At 30.1% G+C, this 9,709-nt stretch overlaps 1 long non-coding RNA gene across 1 annotated transcript; it reads right to left on the reverse strand.

Moving 5' to 3' along the window:
• Positions 1-281: 281 nt before the first annotated feature.
• Positions 282-2,900, reverse strand: LOC129297060 (uncharacterized). The gene is made up of 3 exons (XR_008590102.1): positions 2,525-2,900; positions 2,255-2,374; positions 282-524 (listed from the first exon to the last, which is right to left on the reverse strand). It is a non-coding gene; the product is annotated as an uncharacterized LOC129297060 (long non-coding RNA).
• Positions 2,901-9,709: the final 6,809 nt, after the last annotated feature.

Below are 9,709 nucleotides of genomic sequence, written 5' to 3' on the forward strand. Positions count from 1 at the left end.
CTAGAGAACCACTCACCTCCACCCCCATTCTTTCGGTCAAGTTTGAGTGCACCACTAAGGAAAAGCTTTTGCAAGTTGGAAAGGTTTCTGTCACGCCCCAAAAATCGGACATATTCGGCACAAAATATAAGGATAATACCCATATCCCAATAGTCTTTGTGCATAAAACCCTAATGTATAAGACACAAAAATATTTGATAATAAATTAAGCCATCCTCAATACAAATCATACTAACAAAAGGTTTAATATTAAGAACAAAAATTTGACTGAATCTCTTCTTAAAATAAATCTCTCAAAAACAAATTTACAAATATTTTACAAAACAAAAGTAGCAGCAAGGAACTCTTTTCCAATCAGCAAATAACAAAGTGTGAATCATAAGGATGAGGACCCTAACTATAGCTTATGTGGAGCACCTGACATAAGAAATTTACTTTAAAGAAGTTTGATTTCAGCTTTTCCTCTCAACTGAATATTACAGCCCTTTTAGGATTTACGGAAGACATAACCTCGGCTGACATATCTGAGACCAAAATAATAATTTTCAGTGAATAACGTCCCAACAATAAATAATAGAGCTTGAATAAAAAGAAAAAAAATTTAAAATAATTGTATGAGTCAAAGAGACAACAGTTTTTATAAAAATGTAATAAACTTTAAAATAGAATATCTCTATAAAATTTTAAAATTTAGTCTCAGATCATTAAACTATCATGGCAAATGTCAATAGGACTTGATTTCAAGAAAACACGTAAATGAAATAAATATTTATAAACAAATTACTGAATAACATCAATGGAATATAAAATCCTCAAATAATTGGATTCATAATTATAGGGACTTATCAGAACAATTTACAAACGTGGACACACAGTCCACGAAGGTAACTAACCAAACGCGGCTTATGCCACGAAAACAAACGTGGACACACAGTCCACGAGGATATGTAACCAAACGCAGCCGAAGCCACGGAACAAACGTGGACACAGAGTCCACGAAGGTCATACTAACCAAACGCGGCTTGAAGCCACGAAATCAAACGCGGGTACAAAGCCCACGAATAACCATCCCTCCGTTCCACGTGCGTTGGCCATCGCACGGGGCTAGCACCTCCTATAAACACCCTGCTAGCTAGGTGTACCATGGCGCGCCAAGGGCTAACGGAACTGCCGTTAACAACCAGTGTTCTATATAAAGTCCCTTTTTAAAACCATTTTCAAACATGCGAGAAAATCATCACTTCCAAGATACAGTTCTCATTCTCAAAATCAAACTCGCATGAATACTCGTAAGCATTAAAACTTGCCAGAATAACATTTCATATCAAATGCTTATGCTTGCATTTATCAAATAATCAAAAATTTTCGAAGTTGAACTCGCAAGAATCATTGTCCGTATCAATTCAATAAATTTCAGAATGAAAATTCCATAATTAAAATCCAAACTTGTATTTAGTGATAAAATAAAATTATCAAATCTGGTGAGGATAACTTCACAAAAATAAAATACTTTAATCAACAAAATATCCAATAATCACATTGTTGCTGTAAAAAGTATTTGTATAAAAATGTAGTATTTCAGTAAAAATTTTATTGGAATATCAGTTGGGACGCTATCCACTTACCTGTAACAGTTTCAACCTCAAAACTCTTTTCTTTCAGCTCCAATCAAGTTACCCTGCTCACGATTACCCTATAATATATAATAAAATCTTCATGAACCTTGCTTTTGAATTAACAAGTCCTATTTTTAAGAGAGTCCACTCAACTAGAATTAATAAAATGATAATATACCTTATAAATCATCAACCATTTAACTCTTAATAATTTAAAACTTCAAATAAAATTTTGACAGCTTCTTAAATACATCCCTTGTTAAAGCCTAATTGAGATATACAAATACTAATATCTAGGCCAAATCATCTTCCTTAAGAAACTATCACTATTAGATACCAAAACAAACAATCTCTACCAATGGACATTTCATCAAACATCTGCCATGCGTGAATCCTCCAACCAAAATCCCCCTTCCTTTTTAATAAATTTTATTTCCCAAATAATATCACATTCATATTTGAGATAACTCAGCTTGCCTTTTAATTTTTAGTCCAACAAAAATCAAATTTATTACTCAAAGAAATCAAATCCCCAACATCTCATTACTCATGCACAGCAGAAAAATGGGGAACAATTCACAATTCTGATCCAGCCATATACGCACAACACGAGAGAGTTAATGGTCAAAGCTTCTTACCTTAAATCACCATCATCACAAAAGAGAAGAAGAGGAAACTTGGACGCTGAACAGGGGAAGCAAACGTCCAACAGTGATGCTTTATGGGAAATAAAAAGGATCTGCGACTTTGTCAAGCTCCTACTAGATGCAAAGAAACAGAGATTTCCAACAGCGAAAATAATAAACACACAAGCTGAACACCTTACAAAACTGAACCAGCTGTGACTCAAAACAGGGGAGTCATCTGGCACAGTACACGGGGAAGGAAAGAAATGACTTCAACCGTACCAGATCAAGCAGGAAAATCTCACGATCAGCACCAGCATTACCAACGGATTGATTTCTCTCGCCCATCCGTGACGTGAACGAAGACAGCAGCAGACGAGAAAAACAGAGACAGGAAGCACAACTGAGGACCTGGCTTCGTTCGGGAGTAACGAGCTCCCATTTCGCCGGTGGTAAGGGTAGGATAACAGAGAGAGATGGAGTCAGATAACACGTGACGAAAAAGTCCAGAGTTTTGATCTCAACCCTCTCTGCAACTCAGAACGTGATTGAAGAAAGAGAAGGAGGAGAGACAAAACTCGAAGCCTGGCCAGAACTCACTCACACACTCTCTCTCTCTCACACCTCAAGTAGTTGGAGATGGCAGGGGAGAAGGAGAAGACCAAAGAAATGGGGAGAGTTTTCTAGACTTCTCTCATCTTCGAACATCATCCGGAAGAGACGAGGAAAATAGAAAAAAAATCGTGAGCTCTCCCTCTCTCTTCTGCCTGCTTCACCGACTTAGAAGGTCAAAGGAAGTCAAATAATATCTCATGGGGAAATTTATAAAATAAGATCCGAAATTTATTGGAAAAATTTCAAAAGAAGGCCCTATCAACTTTTGTTATTATAACATTTTTTATAAAAAAAAATAAGGACTTTTTAGTACTTTTTCATAAAAATAAACTAGCATTTGGCTACAATAAAATTTGTACTCTAGACCTTTATATAAATATCCAGTATAAATTTTAATATACCATTGCTTTTTCTTTATCATAATAGGAAAATTAATTAATTATCAATTGGAAGGAAATTTATTTAATTTAAAATTTAGAGTCATTACAGTTTCCAAGTTAAAAAGGTATTACTCCTCTAAGATTGTTATATGAGAGATCAAGATGTTACAATTGTGAAAGATTTCCAAGTTGATTAGGTATTACTCCTACAAGTTGATTGGATGAGAGATCAAGATGTTGCAATTGTGAAAGATTCCCAAGTTGATTAGGTATTACTCCTACAAGTTGATTGGATGAGAGATCAAGGTACTGCAATCATGAGAGACTTCCAAGTTGATAAGGTATGGCTCCTTCAAGTCCATTAGATGAGAGATCAAGATGTTGCAATCGTGAGAGATTCTCAAGTTGAGAAGGTATTTCTCCTTTAGAAAAATAATTTCCCCCAAGATCAAGGTACTGCAATTGTGAGAGATTCTCTAGTTGACTTAGAATATTTCCCCACCTTAAACGACATCCTCGAAGATCAAGGTACTTTAGGTTGCTTAGAGAGGTAAAGAATTCATGGATATAGCTATCTTCAAAGTAATTGAAACTAAGGTTGAAATACATCAAGTATTGCAACTCCATCAACGATGCACTGATGTTACCTTTCAAAAACGGTTGGCCTGAATCATCATCACCAGCAAGGTGGAGCATCAATACATGGCTAGTTTGGTTGCTACAGTAAACTCCTTCCCATTGATAGCAATCTTTCTTGTGCTTTTGACTACCCCATGAAGACCATGCGTAAATGCCTTGGCTACTCTTAAGGCCATCCTTGAAATGAAGCAAGGCTTGCCTCTCTATCTCTATGCATTGAACCCCTGTGCTTGTTGCTCTCCACGAATTAGGAGCAAGGACCCTATACTCAAGCACTAGCATTGCTACCAGTATGACTTTGAGAAAACCAATGAATATCCTCATTGTTCTTTTCGTTTGCCAAGTGAATCTATCAAATGGTGGTGCAAGTGTAGGGACTTGTGATGAATCTATTTATAGAGATTACACCGTAGACTTAGAGTATGTTATTTTACACGCTTTACTGAGCCAGCTTCTCTTTATGCATGAATCGTTGGTGACGCTAGTTATTTAAAAACTTATTATCACAGAAAAATATTATTAGCAGTGAAGTTTTTCTAATTAACGACCAGTTATAATGAAATGAAAATATGGTGATTTGAGTATTTATTATTTCCAATAATATTTTTCTTGAGATATATAACAAAAACAGGTAACAATACATGAACGATACCATTAGTTTCTTACGGTTTTATTATTGCTATACTATAATTATTTCGTAATAAAAATTGAAATATAAGTAGAACTATTTCGATATAAACGTGTGGTAAATCACGCCATGAGTGGAATATCAACCATAATAGTAAGTTATTTTTAATAATATTTTTATTTATTAAAAAAATAAATAAATATATTTGAAAATTTTATTTGACTTGTGATAGATATTATGGTCTTGTACCAGCTAGTATTATGATTGCAATTAAATGGCCATCTCAAATTGGTTTACACGCGTTATTGAAAAATTATTTTGTTCATAATATTTCGTTATTTATCAAATTATTTTGTAAAATTATAAACTTGAAAATGTTTAGTTATATGTTTTATTCTTGTTCTATTATGAAATTTATTAGTCGAAGTCAAGACTCGTGTCCCTCAAAACAAGTGCTATTTTTATGTCCAACGTCTGAAGGCTGTGAGAAAAATGGAAAAGAAAACCTTATCCAAAAAAAATTGGCAAAGGAAAGAATAATCTATCATTTAAATTTCACCGTAAGTATCGTTTTCACACTAAATTCAAAATTTCAAATTATCGTGGGGATAACTCAAAATTATAACATACTTTTAAAAAAAATTACACATACCAATAAAATTTATTAAATACATTTTACACTTTATGTTTTTTAAAATAAAAATGTAAAATTTTAAAAATATTCTCAATTTAATACTCCACTTATGAAAGAATTTTTTTAAAAAAAATATAATGAAAAGGATAATATTAAAAAAGTATTATTAATAATTTTTTTAATTAAAATATCTTATATTTTGAGATATCAAATTTTTTTTGAAAATATATTATAATTTAAAATTGAAAGTAGTATCGTTTTTATTCCAACCTCAAAAAGCTGTCAGAAAAATGGGAAAGAAAACCTTATCAAAAAAATAAAAAAAGACAAAGGAAAGGATAATGTATCATTTAAATTTCACCGTAAGTGTCGTTTTCATACTAAATTCAAATTAACGTAGAGGCGACTTGGAACTCTTCATGGAAGAAAATTCTGCCAAAGGAAAATGAAAGGATTGATATAGCAACTCACTGCGTATTCCTCACAATAATTTTAATTTTGGGTATGCTTTAAATCCCAAATCAAAATTGATATAATCATATAAATTCCAAAAAAAAAAAAAATTCTTAACTCCCTAACGTTCCACCGACTTTAATTTTGTTTCTTCCTCGAATATATAACATGTTTACTTTATTTTTTTTAAAAAAATGCACTCAACTATTCAATATATATTATATAGAGATTACTACTTAGAGTATGTTATTATTTATATAAAAAATGAACCACTCCTGTGCTCATTCGAACATATGTAATATTTTATTTCATATAGACCAGGTGAGAATGTCCCTTAAAACAAGGCCAAAAGCAATTTAATCTAATTTCTATCATTTTCACTTTTCAATCTAATTTCTAAAAGCATTTAGAAAAATGGCGAACAATTGAAAGCAACTCAGCATGATTCCTAGCAATTCCTGGATGAATAATCAATTATGGCTAAGATTATGTTATTTTTCTACAATTGAAATAAAATACATATTCTAACATGTGCAATATTTTCTTTCAAAATTGAGAATATTAGTTTCTTAAAATTCAGCTTCGCATAATTAGCTAGGCTGCTTATTTTATCCTTTCTTACGTTTAAAGTTTCAGTTAAAAACTTCTTAGCAAAGAACTGCGAAATATCGCCCACGTTTAGTTCTGATTAAACAAACAAGTTTGATGCAAGTTTTTTTCGTGTGATATAATTTTTTTTATTATCTCAATATTCAGCACAAAATTACAATATTCTGATTAAAATCAAATAATTATTATCTCAAATTAGTTGACATTTAAAAATGTTTTGTTTATAATATTTTATGATTTATTAAATTATCTCGTAATATAAAAAACTTCAAAATGTGACTGTATATTTTAATATACTCGTATGCATGTTTTACGGTCGTTTTATTGTAAAATTATTAGTCAACGTCATGTACCCTCAAGACAAGGCAAAGAATTTAAAAGTACAGTCTTTCACTTTTGTCACAAGTTTCACGGTCAATTATCATTTTCATTCTAATATTTGTATCTTGTAAATGGGGTCCATGGTTGCTGTAACTACAGTAACCATGGCCACAACACTTCTTCTGTTTCTTTATTTTTAATTTTTTGTATAATTGGATGATGATGAAAAATATAGGCTCAGAGTGGGGGGGAAAAAGTAAACGTGGAACAATAATAAAAAATGATTGATAAAATAGGTATAAGGGCTCCAAGATTAAAAGGATAATGAAACTTTTAAACTTTTAAATTTGTCTTAGTTATGATTTAATCCTTCAAATTTAATTTTTATCAATTTAATTCTTTATATCTTCATAAATTATTATGTTAGTTATTAAAATTTAAAAAAAAACATGATAATTTAGTATTTGTTGAAAACCAAATACTTGTATATATAAAATTTATTTGATTTATGACAATTATTTTGTTTGCTAGTATATATATATTTAGTACAAATATTCTGATTGGAATCGAATTATTATCTCAATTTGGTTGACATTTAAAAAAAATTGTTTATAATATTGTTATGATTTGATCAAGTTATCTTGTAATGGAAAAACCATAAAAGTGTGACTGTATATTTCATTATATATTTTATGTATGTTCTAATGTGAACTTATTTGTCAAAAGTCATATCCCTTAAAACAAGGCGAAGAAAAGTGCAGTGCTTCCCTTTTGGACTAAGTTTCACGGCCTATTTTCATTTTGATTCTAATTTCTGAGAAGATAATCAAGGATGAGCATGTGGCACTAATCAATCATCAATGGAGTCCCTTAGGTAGTTTTCTCAATAGATAGCAGCAATTTGTTTGTGTCATGGGAAAAGTAAGATTCCGGCCGATTCAGAGTAGGAGCTTCTAATATATATATTTTTTAATATTCCTCATAATGTCTCAATTCCCCAATTTCTTTTTTTTTTTTTGAATTGTTGGTTTCTATATAAAATAAGATATATTGTTGATATATTAAATTTTAGAAATGGTGAATTTTTATATTTTTTTTCCAATTTTTAAAGATAAAAAGGTGTAATTATGATATATTTTAAAAAAAATCATTAAAAACACACAAAACCTCACCATTTTAGGAATATAAGAAATCAAAATGCCTCTAATTTTATATAAAAGCTAATGATTCAAAGAAAAAAGAAAAAGAAAATTGAGAAGTTGGAATATCATAGAAAGACATATTAGAGGTTCTTAATCCGACTCTTAGCAAGGCCACTTCATACCAAAGCTGAGACAGCACCCAACAAACGAGGATATCACATATGGTAATTAATTAATTAATCTATGCCCAATTAATTGAGAATATATTTCACGCTGGTTTGTCTAAGTCCTGTAGATATGAGTATGACAGTACCATTTACAGGCACATAAGTGGCCACCCTGTCGGTTAACGAAGAGGTCTGGCTACATGTTAACCAAAAATCATTAGTTTCAGCCAGGGAACCGATTTTGCAGGTGAGTTGTTCAATGGACAAACCGAAGTTTGTAATCAAATTTGAGATTACTTTATACTCACTTCGTTCAAAAATATAAAATATTTTTTGAGAAGTTGGATATTAAAAAATATAATACATTTTTAATCTTTTAAGATATAATTATTACCTTATTTCCAAAAGTGTCTCTATTAATAATGACTTTATATTTATTATAAGGTGTTTCATAGGAGTAAATATGAAAAGATGTGGTTAATTTAAAAGTAGATAATTACTTTATTAAAGAGTGATATTTAATTAAAAATATTTTATATTTTTAAGCAAAAGGAGTATTACTTTGTGCAAGGGAGACCAATATATTCAAACCAGCGATTATGCACATTACTCAAGTGGGAAGAAAGTTACTTAACTGTCTAGGAAGTCAATCTAGATATAAAGGAAAGAAACTTTAATTTACCCAAAAAAAGGAAGGGACAATTATATTAAAGTCTCACATAAGAGAATTAATTACTATAAAGTCTATTGACAATTAAACTAAACTATATTGACAACTAACAGTTTAGTTCAGTTATCAATGGACCTTACTTAGTTGTCAATGTAGTTTAATTCAGTTGTTAATGAACCTTATAATAATTAATTTCCTTATATAGGATATAACTGTAATTCTCCAAAAAAAAACAAAGAAAGATGTGAAATTTATTTGTCAATGGTCTTAATTCAACTGTCAATAAATTTTATAATAATTATTTTTTTTGTGTGAGATTTTAATATAATTTTTTCTTTTTTTTTAGTACCATTTGGATTGATATCTTTTGCTTTTTTTTTAACGAAATATCTTCTGCATTTTTGTAATTCCGTAGGCTTAGTATAATATATATATATATATATATTTGGTGGGACCTTCTAGGTTCTAGCTAGCCAAGGAATGTTGGATATTTGCAAACTATTTTCAATTTCAATATTGTCACTTGGACTTATCAATTTTCAATTGAGTGATTTTTTTTAATTAATTTTCTCAGTACAGTGTGATTGGGTTTTAAATTTGTTATCAGCGTATCCGATAATCAATTAAACCACGAGTGCTCAATTAAACAACTTGTTTTATTTTGCGAGTTTTAAATATTTATTATCAGCTTAATAAGCCATTAACTACGATGTGGACTTTATTCATTATAGTCCTACAAGTTAAATGCCATATGTTTTCAAGCAACTATTTACATTTGGGAGAAATTTATATACTTAAGGTGCTTAATTTTAATTAAACTTATATACTTAACCCTTACAATTTTAATTGATATAATCTTTCTATGTTTGCCCCTAATTTAATGGGGTGTCTTTTTTAAAAATGAAAGCTTGATTGACTTATTTATTCATAATATTTTTGATAAAAAAATTCTCATTAATTACACATTAAAAAACTAAAAATACCTTAGTGCATGTTTGGTTTCTGTTTTTAAAAATAGTCATATGTCTTTAAAAAAATATAAAAAAATTTGGATAAGCGTGTTTTGAATCCAATTATTTTCAAAATCGTTCTTATTTTTTGTTTTGAAAAATAAAAATAAAATCATCATTAATTGTTTTTGTTTTATATATTTTTCTTGTTTTAAAAATACATTACTGATGATGGAAAACTACATTCACTTTAATCAAT

Source organism: Prosopis cineraria, unplaced genomic scaffold (assembly GCF_029017545.1).
Source record: "Prosopis cineraria cultivar Desert tree isolate PC_DT_omini unplaced genomic scaffold, ASM2901754v1 PC429, whole genome shotgun sequence".
Taxonomy (NCBI): Eukaryota; Viridiplantae; Streptophyta; class Magnoliopsida; order Fabales; family Fabaceae; genus Prosopis; species Prosopis cineraria.